The sequence below is a fragment of the Sciurus carolinensis genome, chromosome 4 (assembly GCF_902686445.1).
Source record: "Sciurus carolinensis chromosome 4, mSciCar1.2, whole genome shotgun sequence".
Lineage (NCBI taxonomy): Eukaryota > Metazoa > Chordata > Mammalia > Rodentia > Sciuridae > Sciurus > Sciurus carolinensis.
In genome coordinates this window covers 73,886,541-73,902,413 of record NC_062216.1, presented here as the reverse complement: position 1 = coordinate 73,902,413, position 15,873 = coordinate 73,886,541, and the positions used below count along the sequence as shown (strand labels likewise).

The 15,873-nt window shown below is 39.2% G+C and overlaps 1 pseudogene; it reads left to right on the top strand.

Annotated features, from left to right (window-relative positions):
- The window catches only part of LOC124982756 (antigen WC1.1-like), a 181,071-nt pseudogene that overhangs the window by 41,363 nt on the left and 123,835 nt on the right, over positions 1-15,873 (top strand).

The window sequence follows — 15,873 nt, the reverse complement described above, 5'->3', positions numbered from 1 at the left end:
CTATTGTAATTTTGTGTATTTGGAGTCCTATAAGCCTCTTGTACTTGATTTTCCATTTCATTCTTCAGATTTGTGTTCCGTCCCATGGAATCAGTGCAGAAAAAGGAAACACCACTAATCTTTAGCTTGGTGAGATTTATTGCGTCCTCCCTGTTTCTCTGTCTTCTTTGTTCTCCCTCTATCTCCCTTCTTCTTCTCTCTCCCTCTCTCCTCCCCCAGGCTCCTAGTTTATCAGCCAATTATAGTAAAGCTTTCTCTCACACAGGAAAGCATACAGAGGAATGCCAGCACAACACTATATAAATCACAAACTGTCCATGTGCAGCATGATATTAGATAGCCAATCCTTGAGCTTGGTGTTAGCACGTCATAAGTCTCCAAGAAACTAGTAGGCAGGCAGCCTTTTTGGATACTTTCTTAATTTGGTAGCCAGTGCCCTTTGGCTCACTGCCAGGCACCATCTTGTCCAAGACGGCCCTCAACAGGCTCTCCCTTTTTATTATTAAAAGAAAAGGACAGTGACTGTGTCTGTCTTAGGTACCAGAGTCAGACTTTATTCTTACCCATCATTGGGAGTCAAAGAGCTGTTGGCATGCTTGGATCCCTATCTTAGTTTGGTATAAAGTCCACCCTGTGCTAACCTATCTTTGACTACCAGCCCTGTAATTGGGAGAGCCAAATCCGGGGGTCAGAGCCTTGGTCCAAGGCCATAAGGGCTTGCCGTAGCCCTAAGGCTTGCTGTCTTTGATGACTCCTTAGAGACAACAGATATCTGAGCAGCAATAATAACAGCAAGAACAATAATCCCATCATAGCAAAACTTCCCATCCATTGTTTTTCAAATTGTAATGCTGACTGTAAGAAACTAATGGCTTCTGGCATACCCGGGACTTTGACCTGAGTACTATTTACCACAAATATAGAATTTCTTAATAGGGTAGTCAAATTAGTAAACTCTTTAGTCCATGTCCCATTAAGCATGCTTCCAAACTGTTTGGACAGATTTTGCAGCAGCAGTAATATTAGAATAGGGTATAGGGGTAACACATAGTGCTTGGGCATGCACTAGACAGCCCGTCTGTGCAGTAACAGTCAACATGTCCACTTGTTCTTGTAGTAAGTCCACTCTTTGGTTTAGAATCAAGATTCCCATGGTGAGATGTGTATTGATGTTTTCCTGGACTGTCAATGCTTCAGCAGTGGCTCGTGACAGGTTGTTGAGCATGTGAGCAGTAGGAATAGCAGTTCCTAGGGCAAGTCCAGCAGCAGTGGCAGCAGCCCCAGCAGCTGCTGCAGCAACAGCTATGGCTCTAATAGCTGAGATACCAAAATCTCCTTTTCCTCTCACGGGTAGAAAATTCCACTCACTATGATTTAAGGTTACTGGGACTGGAATAAATTTTGGAATCCTGGCAATCACAGTCAGAGGAAATAATGAAGCATTTCAACCACTAGACACATAACACTCTTGGTTAGTGCAGTTAAGGACCTCAGTATCATTATCATTGTTATTAGTAATGTTTATATTAATCTTAGAACTGTTAGAATGAACATAAACAGAGATGTGACACATATGGGAGTAGTGGGGAAAGATTGATAAAAGGAGGTGAAATCGGCTTGGTGCCATTTTCTAACCTATGGATAGTTCTTACCAAGCGCTCCAGGACCCAGATAGGTTGTTATTGGTCCTGAGGAAAAACACAAACAGATCCTCTCCCCCAAATTAATACTGGGTCAGATCCTTTCCAGGACCCAGTCAAGATGTCTTTCCACATTGCTTATGGATGGCCACCACATTTTCCACCAAAATTTCTATCAGCCACAGTACAACCCATAGCGTCCAAATTTAAAAACTTGAGGGTGAATAAAGCAAGGTTAAGTCTGTTCTTGGGAGGGGTTAATGCCCGTATTCCCCCTTTTTGTTTAGTTAAGCAGACCTTTAATGTTTGATTAACCCTTTCCACAATAGCTTGTCCTTGTGGAGTGTACGGCAATCCTGTAGAATGATAGATATTAAACTTTGAGCAAAACCGTTGGAATGAAGAAGTATATGCAGGCCCATTATCTTTTTTAAATGATTTTGGTCTTCCCATGGTAGCAAAGGCTTGAAGGAAATGACTGATTACATCTTTTGTCTTTTCCCCTGTATGGGCAGTAGCAAATATATATCCTGAGTAGGTAACTACAGTTACATGTACAAATCTTAAAGTACCAAATTCAGCGATATGGGTGACATCCATCTGCCATAGATGATTTGGAAGCAGTCCTCTAGGATTGACTCCAAAATGAGGAACAAATAAATGAGGAGCACAGGCAGGACACTGTTTTACTATATTTCTGGCTTGTTCTTTTGTAATGTTATATTTTATTTTGAGAATAGTAGCATTGACATGAAAATCTTTATGGAAATTAAGTGCTTTTTCTACAATATTAAATACATGAGGATATTGAGTACCTGAGTCTGCAGTAGAATTTCCTTGTGCTAAAGGCCCATGTAAGCCTGAATGTGTTTTTTTTTTATTATTATTGTATACAAATGGGATACATGTTGTTTCTCTATTTGTACATGGAGTCAAGGCATACCATTTGTGTAATCATACGTTTACATAGGGCAATGATGTTTGATTATTTTTCCCTTCCCCCCCCACCCCTCCCACCCCTCTTTTCCCTCTATACAGTCCTTCTTTCCTTCATTCTTACTGCTCTCCTTATCCCTAACCCTACACCTAAGCCTAAACCTAATGCTAACACCTCGCACCCCCCATTATATGTCCTCATCCGCTTATCAGTGAGATCATTCATCCTTTAGTTTTTTGAGATTGGCTTATCTCACTTAGCATGATATTCTCCAATTTCATCCATTTGCCTGCAAATGCCATAATTTTATCATTCTTCATTGCGGAGTAATATTCCATTGTATATATATGCCACAGTTTCTTTATCCATTCATCAACTGAAGGGCATCTAGGTTGGTTCCACCATCTGGCTATGGTGAATTGAGCAGCAATGAACATTGATTCGGCTGTATCTCTGAAGTATGCTGATTTTAAGTCCTTTGGGTATTGGTCAAGAAGTGGAATAGTTGGGTCAAATGATGTTTCCATTCCAAGCTTTCTGAGGAATCTCCACACTGCTTTCCAGAGTGGCTGCACTAATTTGCAACCCCACCAGCAATGTATGAGTCTTCCTTTTTCACCACATCCTCGCCAACACCTATTGTTGCTTGTGTTCTTGATAATCGCCATTCTAATTGGGGTGAGATGAAAACTTAGGGTAGTTTTGATTTGCATTTCCCTTATTACTAGGGATGTAGAACATTTTTTCATATATCTGTTGATTACTTGTACATCTTCTTCTGTGAAGTGTCTGTTCATTTTCTTAGCCCATTTGTTGATTGGATTATTTGTATTCTTCATGTAGAGTTTTTTGAGTTCTTTATACATTCTGGAAATTAGCGCTCTATCTGAGGTATGGTTGGCAAAGATATTCTCCCACACTGTAGGTTCTCTCTTCACATTGCTGATAGTTTCCTTTGCTGAGAGAAAGCTATTTAGTTTGAATCTATCCCAGTTGTTGATTCTTGCTTTTATTTCTTGTGCTATGGGAGTCCTGTTAAGGAAGTCTGATCCTAAGCCAACAAGTTGAAGATTTGGACCTACTTTTTCTTCTATAAGATGCAGGGTCTCTGGTCTGATTCTGAGGTCCTTGATCCATTTTGAGTTGAGTTTTGTGTAGGGTGAGAGATAGGGGTTTAATTTCATTCTATTGCATATGGTTTTCCAGTTTTCCCAGCACCATTTGTTGAAGAGGCTATCTTTTCTCCATTGCATATTTTTGGAACCTTTGTCTAGTATGAGAAAATTGTATTTATTTGGGTTTGTGTCCATGTCCTCTATTCTGTACCATTGATCTACCTGTCTATTTTGGTACCAATACCATGTCGTTTTTGTTACTATTGCTTTGTAGTAGAGTTGAAGATCTGGTATTGCAATACCCCCTGCTTCGCTCTTGCTACTGAGGATTGCTTTAGCTATTCTAGGTTTTTTAATCTTCCAGATGAATTTCATAATTGCTTGCTCTATTTCTGCAAGGTACATCATTGGGATTTTAATTGGAATTGCATTGAATCTGTATAGCACTTTAGGTAATATAGCCATTTTGACAATATTAATTCTGCCTATCCAGGAACATGGGAGATCTTTCCATCTTCTAAGGTTTTCTTGAATTTCTTTCTTTAGTGTTCTGTAGTTCTCATTGTAGAGGTCTTTCACCTCTTTTGTGAGATTGACTCCCAAGTATTTTATTTTTTTTGATGCTATTGTGAATGGGGTAGTTTTCCTAATTTCTCTTTCTGAAGATTCATCACTTATGTATAAAACTGCATTGGATTTATGAGCATTGATCTTGTAACCTGTTACTTTACTGAATTCACTTATGAGTTCTAAAAGTTTTCTGGTGGAATTTCCAGGTTCCTCTAAATATTTAAACATGTCATCAGCAAACAGGAATAGTTTGAGTTCTTCTTTTCCTATTCGTATCCCTTTAATTTCTTTGGTTTGTCTAATTGCTCTGGTTAGAGTCTCAAGAACGATGTTGAATAGAAGTTGTGAAAGAGGGCATCCCTGCCTTCTTCCAGTTTTTAGGGGGAACGCTTTCAGTTTTTCACCATTTAGAATGATATTGGCCATGGACTTAGCGTAGATGGCCTTTATAATGTTAACGAATGTTCCCACTACCCCAATTTCTAGTGTTTTAACCATGAAGGCATGCTGTATTTTATCGAATGCTTTTCCTGAATCTATTGAAATAATCATGTGATTCTTGACTTTAAGTCTATTGATATGGTGAATGACATTTATTGATTTCCGAATGTTGAACCAACCTTGCATCCCTGGGATAAAATCCACTCGATCGTGGTGCACTATCTTTTTAATATATGTTTGTATGCCATTTGCTAAAATTTTGTTGAGAATTTTTGCATTGATGTTCATTAAGGATATTGGTCTGAAATGTTCTTTCCTCGATGTGTCTCTGTCTGGTTTAGGTATCAGGGTAATATTGGCTTCATAGAACGAGTTTGGGAGGGTTCCCTCCTCTTCTATTTCATGGAATAGTTTGAGGAGTATTGGAATGAGCTCTTCTTTAAAGGTTTTGTAGAACTCGGCTGAGAACCCATCTGGTCCTGGACTTTTCTTTGTTGGTAGGCTTTTGATGACCTCTTCTATTTCATTGCTTGAAATTGGCTTATTTAAGTTGTGTATGTCTTCCTCATTCAGTTTAGGTAATTCATATGTCTCTAGAAGTTTGTTGATGTCTTCGAGGTTTTCTGTTTTGTTGGAGTATAGATTTTTGAAATAGCTTCTAATTATGTTTTGTATTTCACTCGTGTCTGTTGTGATGTTTCCTTGTTCATTCTGAATTTTAGTAATTTGAGTTTTCTCCCTCTTTCTCTTTGTTAGTGTGGCTAAGGGTTTATCAATTTTATTTATTTTTTCAAAGAACCAACTATTTATTTTGTCAATTTTTCCAATTGTTTCATTTGTTTCAATTTCGTTGATTTCGGCTCTGATTTTAACTATTTCCTGTCTTCTACTACTTTTGGTATTGGTCTGCTCTTCTTTTTCTAGTGCTTTGAGCTGTAGTGTTAAGTCATTTATTTGTTGATTTCTACTTCTTTTATTGAATGTGCCCCATGAAATAAATCTTCCTCTAAGTACTGCTTTCATAGTGTCCCAGAGATTTTGATATAATGTGTCTTTGTTCTTGTTTACTTCTAAGAATTTTTTTATTTGCCTCCTGATGTCTTCTGTTATCCATTCATCATATAATAGTGTATTATTTAATCTCCAGGTATTGGAGAAGTTTCTGTTTTTTATTCTGTCATTTATTTCTAATTTCAATCCATTAGGATCTGATAAAATACAAGGTAGTATCTCTATCTTTTTGTATTTGCTAACAGTAGCTTTGTGGCATAAAATATGGTCTATTTTAGAGAAGGATCCATGTGCTGCTGAGTAGAAAGTGTATTCGTTCTTTGTTGGATGGTATATATTATATATGTCTGTTAAGTCTAAATTGTTGATTGTGTTGTTGAGATCTATAGTTTCTTTATTCAATTTTTGTTTGGACGATCTATCTAGTGGTGAGAGAGGTGTGTTAAAATCGCCTAGTATTATTGTGTTGTGGTCTATTTGATTTCTGGAATTGAGAAGGATTTGTTTGATGTACGTGGATGAGCCAATGTTTGGGGCATAGATATTTATGATTGTTATGTCTTGCTGATTTATCCTTCCCTTAAGCAGCATGTAATGTCCTTCTTTATCCCTTCTAACTAGTTTTGGTATGAAGTCCACATTATCTGAAATGAGGATGGATACTCCAGCTTTTTTGTTGTGTCCGTGTACATGGTATGTTTTTCCCCATCCTTTCACCTTTAGTCTATGGGTGTCTCTTTCTATGAGATGAGTCTCTTTCAGGCAGCATATTGTTGGATTTTTCTTTTTAATCCAATCTGCCAGTCTATGTCTTTTGATTGATGAGTTCAGGCCATTAACATTCAGGGTTATTATTGTGATATGATTTGTATTCCCAGTCATTTGACTTATATTTGTTTTTGACATGATTTGGTTTCTCCTTGATTTGGCTATTCCTTTAGGCTAGCGCCTCCTGTTGCTGATTTGCATCATTGTTTTTCATCTCTTCCTCATGGAATATTTTGCTGAGAATGTTCTGTAATGCTGACTTTCTTTTTGTAAATTCCTTTAGCTTTTGTTTATCATGGAATGATTTTATTTCATCATCAAATTTGAAGGTAAGTTTTGCTGGGTATAAGATTCTTGGTTGGCATCCGTTTTCTTTCAGGGCTTGGTAAATGTTGTTCCACGCCCTTCTAGCTTTTAGGGTCTGGATTGAAAAATCTGCTGATATTCTTATTGGTTTCCCTCTGAATGTAATTTGATTCTTTTCTCTTGCGGCCTTTAAAATTCTGTCTTTATTTTGTATGTTAGGTATTTTCATAATAATGTGCCTTGGTGTGGGTCTGTTGTAATTTTGTATGTTTGGAGTTCTATAAGCCTCTTGGACTTGGTTTTCCATTTCCTTCTTCAGATTTGGGAAATTTTCTGTTATTATTTCATTGAATAGATTGTTCATTCCTTTGGTTTGTTTCTCTAAGCCTTCCTCAATCCCAATAATTCTTAAATTTGGCCTTTTCATGATATCCCATAATTCTTGTAGATTCTCTTCATGATTTCTTACCATCTTCTCTGTTTGGCCAACTTTGTTTTCAAGATTAAATATTTTTTCTTCAATGTCTGAGGTTCTCTCTTCCAGGTGTTCTATCCTATTGATTTTGCTTTCTATGGAGTTTTTAACTTGGTTTATTGTTTCCTTCATTTCAAGGATTTCAGTTTGTTTTTTTTTCAATATCTCTAACTCTTTATTGAAATGATCTCTTGCTTCCCATATTTGGTCTTTTAACTCTTTATCAGTGTGATCATTTAATGCCTGCATTTGCTCTTTCCTCTCCTCCTTCAATGCCTGCATTTGCTTTTTCATCTCCTCATTAGCTTCCCTGATCGTTTTAATTACGTACATTCTGAACTCCCTTTCTGACATTTCTTCTGCTGTGCTGTCATTGGGTTTTATTGATGTATTATCTAGGTTTGTTTGGGACATTTTCTTCCCTTGTTTTATCATATTGGTCAGCTGTCAGTGGGACCCTGAGATATTGCAGATTTCCTCTATTGGCTTATAGTGTCCCAGTAGATTTCCAGTGTATCACCTCCCAGCCTTCAGTAGCCTGATGTCTTGGAGGAATTTGATAATGCAGTGCATCAGAAGAAAGCTGCCCCTAGCCCCCTACTGGTTCCAGGGTTTGGAGCTGGCTCTGTGCGGAAAGGCTCTCACTGGGGGCCTGCACCGTGCAGCTGGCCTTGTGGGAGGAGCCCACCGCCGGAGTGTGGAAGGCTACCTGGGGAAGACTCTAGCTGCCCTGCCCTGCTCTGATAAGCCACCTGTATCTGTGACTCCCACCCGGGCTGAGCTTTACCCAGTGGGCAGAATCACCTGTGGTTCTATTTCAGTCCAAGTCTCTCAATGCCTACCCTTCTTAACTACTGGGTTCTGCAGCGACTGGGGATGCAGTCACCCTCTAGGCCACCATCTTGGATCACCCTGAGGAAAGAGCCTGCGGCCAGAGTGGGCAGAGCCACCTGAAGAGGTCTCTGGCTGCCCTGCCCTGATCCCAGAGGCTGCTTGCGGATCGAAGCTCTCCGTTGGTTCGGGGACTTGTGGCTGACTCTATGTAGAAAGCCTCTCACTGGGCGATCTGCTCTGAGAAGCTAGCCTTGGAAGGCACCTCCCACCACAGGGGGCCAGGCTGCTTGGGGAAGTCTCTGGCTGCCCTATCCTGGTCCCTGAAGCTGCTTGCATGCCAGAGTATGCTGCGCTGGCTCCGGGACTTCGAGCTTTTTCTGGTCAGAAAGCCTGAATATGTTTTGTTATGGCCTATATATAAAGGTTCTTTACGAGCCCACAGAAGAGTTTGTACTTGATAAAAGCATTATTGTAAGGTAGATTGAGGACTAATGGGTCCAGCTGTCTCAAGCCATGGCACAAGCTGGGCAATATAGAGACTGTTAGTATAAATACTTAAATGTTCCTCAGTAAATATTTGTAAGGCAGTTATTATTGCTTCTAGTTCAGTTTTTTGAGCAGACTTATGAGAATTAATAATAGTCTGCACTTTATCAGAAACTATGTAGCTGTACTGGAGGAGGAGCCATCTGTAAAGATTATTTTTGCTGCTGGGTTAGGTTGAGCCTTAACAACCTGAGGGAAAATACAGGATGTCTTTTGAAGAAGCTGACAATAGGTGATCTTGGCAAGTAATTATCAAATGTGGCCATGGTGGAACAATAGAAAACTGCCCAATCTTCATTATTGTTAACTAGTATTTTAATCTGTTTTGCCATGTACGGGACAATAACTGTCTAAGGATGGATGAACTCCAAAAACTCGAAGGGCTGTCTTAATTCCTAATACAACTAGATTTGCCACCATCACAGGATATGGGGAAACAACATTTTGGGGGGACATTGGCAAATGGATCCATATCAGGGATCCAGTATGCCACATAGACCTGTAGGAGTATATTTAGAATCTAATACCATGAGATTAAAAGGCAAGGATAGATCAACTTTATCACTATGAGCATTTTCTAAAGCTTGTTCTACTAATCTCAAGGCTTTTCTACCTTCAGGAGTTAAATTTCTGGGGGATGTAGGGTCTGAATCTCCTTGGAGAATATCAAACAGAGGCTTAAGTTGACCAGTGGTGATTCCCAAATTTGGCCTTACCCAATTTATATCACCTAATAATTTTTGGAAATCATTTAGAGTCTTAAGCTTTTCTGTGGCTAATTAAATTTTTTGTGGTCTAACACAGGTATCTAATATTTGATGTCCTAGAAACGTAATAGGACTTCTGGTTTGCATCTTTTTCTGGGGCCACATGTAACCCCCATTTCTGTAGGGTCTCAATAATATTGTCAAATACTCCTAATAAAGTGTCCTGTTCCCTATAAGCCAAAAGAATATCATCCATATAATGGAGACAATAAAGTTCTTTACAATTTTGTCTAATCTGTGATATAGCCTTGCCAACATATATTTGACACATAGTGGGACTATTTGCCATTCCCTGGGGAAGGATCACCCATTGGTATCTAGTATTAGGCCCTTCATTATTTAAAGAAGGAATGGAAAAGGCAAATCGAGGGTTATCCTCAGGATGCACAGGAATGGAAAAGAAACAATCTTTTATGTCTATAGAGATGATATGACAATGTTTTGGAATAGCAGCTAATGAGCGGAGACCCAGTTGCACTGGGCCCATAATAAGCATACTGGAATTTATGGCTCTCAGATCTTGCAAGAGTCGCCATTTCCCAGACTTCTTTTTTATGACAAAAATGGGTGTTTCCAAGGGGAAGTGGAAGGAATGATATGGTTTTCCTTTAATTGTTGACTATTTCCTGGGTCACCTCTATCTTTTCTTTAGAAAAGGGCCACTGGGGGACCCAGATAGGATTATTGGATTTTCATTTTATCTTTAATGGTTCAGTGGCCCCCAATTTGGCCCATGAAGAGCAGCGGCTATTACTTGTCCTGTGATGACTGCATCATTGATATCCCTGCAGACCTTTATATAGGTACTAAAATCTTTATTTTTCCATGGTCTTATAGTTTCTTTACACCATTTATTTGCTTGATCATAAGCTAATTGTTTTATTAAGGGCATTGCTTGTTCTGAATCCCCAAATACTCTAGCAGCAGTTTGGATTAATCTATCAACAAAATCTGCAACTGATCCGTTACTTCCCTGAATCACTTTGGACAACTGTCCCTGTAAATCTTCTGTCCCTTGAATTAATTTTCAAACTTTTGTGGCAGCAGCAGCAATTTGTGTGTACACACCAGGATCATAAATAATCTGCTGTTGAATACCTTCATAGTTTCCTTCTCCTGTTAGCATTTCTACATTTCTTTGAGGAAAGCCTGCAGCAGCATTACAGCATGCCGTTTCTAATGAGGACTCCTGCCAGGCAGTTTTCCACACTAGGTATTGCCCCCCTGATAGCACAGCTTCCATAGCCTTTTCCAATCTTCCAGCAGTAGATTCAGTCCCGATACTGATTCCAACATACTAATTGTATATGGAGCTTGAGGACTGTATGTAGCCACTACTTCCTTAAAATTTTTTACTGTTTTGAAATCTAGAGGTTGGCGGAATCTTTTCTATTTTGGTCCTCTAGCACAGGGAAGAGTTGTGGGACTGCTGAGGTTTCCTTAATGAGGGTTTCTTTTCCCCGTGGTGAAAAACCCATCTGATTTATAGTATGAGCTAACTCCTCCCAAGGGTACCTTGGGGGATATAGGAGGCAGGCTGCTTGGGGGAGAGCTGCTGCCTCCAGGAAGGGATTGGTGTTCCTTCTTGACATAACTGATGGGGGTGACTGTGTCCCTGATGCTCTCTCTAATTCCTCCCCAGTATGACCTCCTCCTCTTCTTCCTCTTTATGAGAATTTACACTTAGTTGTTCCTTTATCTCTCCAGACACTTATTTCCTTCTTCTACTAAAGTTTTTATTCTGCCTTTCTCAGATGTTAGATATTCCTTAATGAGCTGCCACATGGGAAACTACCTCTAGGTAACCGGGATTGCTTTTCTGCTTTGATAAGATCCTCTTTGTGATGTTTCCATTGTGGAATATTTAGGACTCCCTCTTCCAAAAACCAAGAACTAACCTTGGCCAGTGTAGTTACATATGCTGTTACAGTAGATCATTTTATGGCAGTCCCATTAGCCTTAAGTACATCTTGTATGATTCTTATCATTTGATTTTTTGACACTTGTGACGCCATTCTGGAGTTATGTGGCCTCCTTTACTGGGACTATGTGGTTCCCTTCACTGGGACTATGTGGCCCCCCTCACTGGGGCTATGTGGTCCCCTTCACCAGGGCTATGTGGCTTCCCCCTCATACACTGTGGCCAGAGATTTCTGGGAGACTATCCTACAGTTTTCCTATAGTTTACCTTAAGTTACTTACCTGGGAGGATGCAGAAGGAGAAAGAAGTTCCTGGTATGGGCCACCACTTGTTCCATCCAGCGGAATTGGAGCAGAGAAAGGGAACACCACTAAGCTTTAGCTTGGCGAGATTTATTGCGTCCTCCCTGTTTCTCTGTCTTCTTTGTTCTCCCTCTATCTCCCTTCTTCTTCTCTCTCTTTCTCTCCTCCCCCAGGCTCCTAGCTTATCAGCCAATTATAGCAAAGCTTTCTCTCACACAGGAAAGCATGCAGAGGAATGCCAGCATAACACTATATAAATCACGAGCTGTCCATGCGCGTCATGATATTAGATAGTCAATCCTTGAGCTTGGTGTTAACACGTCATAAGTCTCCAAGGAACTAGTAACAGCAAGCAGCCTTAATGGGTACTTCCTTATTTTGGTAGCCAGTGCCCTTTGGCTCACTGCCAGGTGCCATTTTTTCCACGATGGCCCTCAACAGATTTGGGAATTTTTCTGATATTATTTCATTGAATAGATTGTTCATTCCTTTGGTTTGTTTCTCTGTGCCTTTCTCAAACCCAGTAATTCTTAAATTTGGCCTTTTCATGATATTCCATAGTTCTTGGAGATTCTGTTCATGATTTCTTACCATCTTCTCTGTTTGGTCAACTTTGTTTTCAAGGTTAAATATTTTGTCTTCAGTGTATGAGGTTTTGTCTTCCAGGTGTTCTATCCTATTGGTTATGCTTTCTATGGAGTTTTTAATTTGGTTTATTGTTTCCTTCATTTCAAGGATTTCTGTTTGTTTGTTTTTCAGTATCTCTAACTTTTTAATGAAATGATCTTTTGCTTTCTGTATTTGCTCTTTTGCCTGTTGATTGGTGTGATCATTCAATGACTGCATTTGCACTTTCATCTCATCATTTTCTTCCCTGATCATTTTAATTATGTACATTATGAACTCCCTTTCTGACATTTCTTCTGCCATGCTGTCATTGGATTTTATTGATGTAGCATCTAGTTGTGTTTGGGACATTTTCTTCCCTTGTTTTCTCATATTGGTCAGGTATCAGTGGAATGCTGAGATTTTGTAGATTTACTCTATTAAATTATAGTGTCCCTCTAGAATTCCAATGTATCACCTCCTAGCCTTCAGGAGCCTGAAATCTTGGAGGAACTTGATAATGCAGTGCTCCACAAGAAAGCTGCCCTTCCAAGGGCAGTGGCCTTCAGGAGGGATTTATTTCCTGCTGGTGGTAGAGGCACCTCCACTTGTTGACCAATTGTCAGCCAAAGAGGAACTAGACTGCAATCTGAGGCATGGCTGGTCTGGACCTGTGAGTCTGGTTCTACCACCCTGGTGGGAATGTCTTGCCCAACGGGGAAGACTCACTCAGTGGGGATGTCTTACTGGTCAGCTCCCCTCCTAGAAGTTTCCCTTGATCCAGAATTATTTCCTGGGCTCGGCAGCCCTCCTCTGCAACATTCCTAGGGGGCCAGATCTACTTCCTGTGCCAGGGACCCTCGCCCTGTGCCCAAGCATCACGCTAGGCAGCTCCTCCTCTGAGAAGCCGCCTAGGATCCTGGGGCCTTCGCTCCCCACCCAAGCATATCACTGGGTGGCCCTCCTCTACAATGCTCCTGGTTGTCCGAGTTCACCACTCCAGCCTGGTGGGGAAGGGGAGTGGATATCATTGGGCAACTCTACTTCACAAAGTTCCCTGCATTCCGGGACCACAGCCCTTTCCGGGGCGCCTCCCCAATGGTAGAGACTCACCTGGTGGCTCTGAGTTGGTTCCAAGTCTCTCAATACCTCATCTTCTTGAATCCTGAGTCCTTAAATGACATGAAACGCAGTCACCCTCTAGTTCACCATCTTGAAAGCCTCCCTATAAATTGATTTTTTAACAATCATTCAATGGGACGTTTCCATTTATTTCTTTGAAATGACAGGAACTAAAACTCACACTTTAAAAAATACAATTGGCAGTTTCTTTCTATTTTCTCAAAATTTTTGTACTCAGTACCCAATTCCAGAATATTTCTTCAATCACCCCCCACCCAAAAAACGTCCACACACATTAGTAGTCATTCTGCATTTCTCTTTCTCCTCATTCTATGGCAACCACTAATTCACTTTCCATCTGTATGGATTTGCTGTTCAGAAATTTTCATGTAAATGGGCTCATACAAAATGAAGCCTTTTGTGCCTACTTTATTTCACATAGTGCAAAGTTTTCAAGGTTCCTGCATGTTTCAACCTGTATCAATACTTCATTTCTTTTCATTTTTATACAATATTCCATTGTGTCAACATACCTGGTAGACATTTTTGTGTTTTCTACCTGTTTGGCTATTATGAATAATACTGCTATGAATATTTTTGTGTAAACAAATGTTTTCATTCTCTGGTGAATGTAGTGAAGAATGATATTGTTGGTCAAGGGTAACTCTATGTTTAACATTAGAGGAGCTACTAAACTGACAAATGGCTGCACCATTTTACATTCCCACCAGTAATGTATGAGAGTTGTGATTTCTTGAGTTCTCCACATCCTCACCAGCACTTATTATTCATCTTTTTAATCATAACTTTCTTTTTATTGGTACTTTTTAGTTATACATGACAGCAGGATCCATTTTGATACAATTATACTAGCATGGAGAACATCTCATTCTATTTAGAGTTCCATTCTTATGGATGTGCACAGTGGTGGGATTTACTGTGTTGTTTTCATATGTGCACATGGGAAAATTATGTCAGATTCATTCCACTGTCTTTCCTTTGCGTATCACCCCTCCCTTCCTTCCATTCCCTTTCTAGATGTGAAATGGAGGCACATTATGATTTTAATTTGCTTTTAGATAATGACTAATGATGTTGAGCACGTTTTCATGCACTTATTGGCCATATGTAGCTTTGTTGAAAAAATTTGAATTCTATTTCTTTTTCTTTTTTGTCTTTTATATTTGACACATCATACATAAATGGAGTATAACTTCTCATTCTTCTGGTTGTGCATGATGTAGAATTACCAATCATGTAATCACATATGGTTACAGGGTAAAAAATGTCCCATTTATTCTTCTCTCCTTCCCACCCTCATTATACCCTCCATTCCCATCACTCCCCTCTGAATAATCCAAAGTAACTATATTCTTCCCTAGCCCCCATCCCACTGTATTGGGAATTAGCATTCACTTATCAGAGAAAACATTTGGCCTTTGATTCTTTGATATTGGCTTATTCCACTTAGCATGATATTCTCCAGATCCATCCATTTACCAGCAAATGCCACAATTGCATTCTACTTTAAGGCTAAGTAATATTCCATTGTGCATATATACAACATTTTCATTATCCATTATCTGTTTGAGGGCACTAGGTTGTTCCATAGATTAGCTATTGTGAATTGAGCTGCTATAAATATTGATGTGACTGTATCACTGTAATATGCTGATTTTAAGTTATTTGGGTATAAACTGAGTGGGATAACTGTGTCAAATGGTGGTTCCATTTCAGGGTTTCTGAACAATCTCCATATTGCTTTCCAGAGTGGCTGCACCAATTTGCAGAACCACCTGCAATGTGTAAGTGTACATTTTCCCCCACATTCTCGCCAACATTTATTTCTTTTATTCTTGATAATTAACATTCTGACTGGAGCGAGATGAAAATTCAGTGTAGTTTTAATTTACATTCCTCCAACTGGTAGAGATTTTGAATATTTTTTCATATATTTATTGATCAATTGTATTTCTTCTTCTGTTAAGTGTCTGTTCAGTTCCTTAGCCCATTTATTGATTGGGTTATTTGTGTGTTTTTTTTTTTTTCTTTCTTTCTTTCTTTTTTTTTTTTTTTTTTTTTTTTTTTTTTTTTTTTTTTGGTGTTAAGTGTTTTGAGTTCTTTATATAACCTAAAGATTAGGGCTCTATCTGAGAGGTGCATGTGGTAAAGATTTCTTCCAATCTGTAGTCTCTTTCTTCATATTATTGATTACTTCTCTTGCTGAAAAGAAAGCTTTTTAGTTTGAATCCACCTCATTTATTGATTCTTGATTTTACTTCTTGCACATTAGGGTTATTGTTAAGAAAGTCAGATCCTAGGCCGACATGGTGATGATTTGGGCCTATTTTTCTTCTAGTAGTCACAGGGTCTCTGTTCTAATGCCTAAGTCTTTGATTCACTTTCAGTTTGCAGGGTTAGAGATACAGGTTTAATTTCATTTTGTTACTTGTAACTTTCCAATTTTTCCTGCACCATTTGTTGAATAGGCTATCTTTTCCCCAGTGAATAT